Source organism: Porites lutea, chromosome 7, assembly GCF_958299795.1.
Source record: "Porites lutea chromosome 7, jaPorLute2.1, whole genome shotgun sequence".
In the NCBI taxonomy this organism is placed as follows: Eukaryota; Metazoa; Cnidaria; class Anthozoa; order Scleractinia; family Poritidae; genus Porites; species Porites lutea.
The window spans coordinates 24,459,561-24,461,817 of record NC_133207.1 but is presented as its reverse complement, the minus strand read 5'-3'; positions in this window follow the sequence as shown (position 1 = coordinate 24,461,817).

Genomic DNA, 2,257 nt, shown 5'->3' with positions numbered 1-2,257 from the left:
TTGTAAAATTCAGCATGAGAGCTACAGTAGTCCTGGACTCACTATTATGCAGCATTTCAATACATACAATTGTGGAAAGAGGCCTTTTTGTGGGTGTGAGGGTACATATATCCTTAGACTGAATTTCAAATAGTTGTGCATTTTTGCTTTTTGGTTTTCAGCCCATCGTTAATTGTGTTTGTTGTCATTTAGTCTTCCATTGCTGTTTCATGGTTAGGTCGCTTATCAGTTATTTTACCCTATCAGAGCCTCTAGAAAGTGGGCTATTTCAATATTACAGTTAAAATGTTAACCTACAAAGAAATGTTAATACCAGTAGGGTTAATGTTTTCATACCCACACATTGAATATGTTGTGGCCCACTTAAGGCAGTACACAGAAACTTTTGGCATACAGTAAAACCCTGTGACTCAGAACCTGGATTCTAAGAGCCTGTTAGGCCAAAAATGAGCCTCCTCTATATAAGAACCTGTTAAGCCTAAAATTTGAAACAGGCTCTTATCTTCTAAAATTTATGGAAAAAATTCTGTACACTCAGGGGATCTTGTTTACTGTGGGTAATGTTGACTGAGATATCGGTCGACATAGCGGTCGATATAGCGGTCGACAGTCGGTCGATAGTCGGTCGACAATCGGTCGATAGTCGGTCGATAGTCGGCCAATAGTCGGTCGATAGTAAGATAGACTATCAGCCGAGTATCGGTCGATATTTCGACGACGCACCTCGACTTACTTTCGGTCATATGTCGGTGATATATCGGTCAACTGTCGGTGGTATATCAGTGAACTGTCGGTGGTATATCAGTGAACTGTCGGTGGTATATCGGTTAACTGTCGGTGGTATATCGGTCAACTGTCGTTCGAATATCAGTCATGTGTTAATTTATCAGGTGAGTCCAATGGCTTTTTTTTTTAAGCAAAGACGTCATTAATTACTGTTATCATGCGATGGGGGAACATGTGACAGTGCGAGGTGTGATTACTCTATGAAGCGAACCGAAGAGCACTGGGAACTAAGGACATGATAACCTTTTTTTCCAGTTTGTATCATCACCGATTGTCTGAGTTTTAGCTGTTAAACAGAACCTGTCTCAGCCTAAGTTGAATCTGCTGCTCCTGTGGTCCCGCAGTCGAAGAATACTTAATAAGGACGAATGAAATGACTGCTCCTGCAGTCCTGAAGTGGACGAATAATGAATAGGAAACGGCAGTTCATGACATGCTTTAAGAGCGATGAATACACATCTTTTATTATCAGGCTTTGACCTGCTTCATCACGCCAAGTTCTTGTTTGTGTTGAGACCACAAATTAAACTTATATATTTCTGCATTGAAGATGGGAACAGTCCTTTGTTTAACGATCAGTTATTGATAAAACGCGCTGATAATGCGCCGAGGAAGGTGACAAAAATATCCAGCAGACTGAACACATTCACTTATTGTGGGAATGATTTCAATTTACAGCAAGGAAAATACTCATACGTTCTCGTTACATTGTCCTGTCCTTTTGCTCTGTCCTTTCGCTTTATATTTATATTGTGTTCAAAATAAAGACGACCATGCGTATACAGAAATTAATATTGAATGGTAAGTCACTTTTGGTCATCCAATAAAAGGAAAACAGTATGCGCCGCGTTAACACTAATATTATCTTAACTTGTTAAGGAAAAACAAGTTTAAAAAAATGAACTGTAAATACATTTTTTCATCAATGTAGTTCTGAGTCGGTTGAAAAATTCTCGGCATAGGAAAAATCAGCCAGATATAGGCCTTACACGGTGGGAATAAATCACATAACAAGAAGCTGAAGGCCTATCATTCTCACTTAGCGGACTTCTTCATGATTCAATCTAGCCGGCTACGCGTAGCGAGAAACCCCCACCCCTAAAAAAAAAAAAACGAGGGGAGGAAACGTCTGCGAAAAGGTGGTGGGCATCAATACAGATACGCTAAATCCCGTTCACATGAATTAAAAGAAAAGGCTAGATAAATGACTAATAGCTATTATTCAGGAATTTTGGCTAAGTACATTGAAGTTTGAAATTAAAAAAGCAGAAACACAATTTAAAAAAACAGTTAGGTCCAAGCTAGAAAATGCTTTCTAATTTCTTGTTTTCCAAGCCAAAAAATGTGGGAAATGCTAAGTGTCGACCGACCATCGACCGAGTCTCGACCAATTACTGACCGATACATCGGTCAAGTATCGACCAACTATCGGCGAAAAGTCGGCGAAGTGTCGGTGAACGAAAAGCTGTAT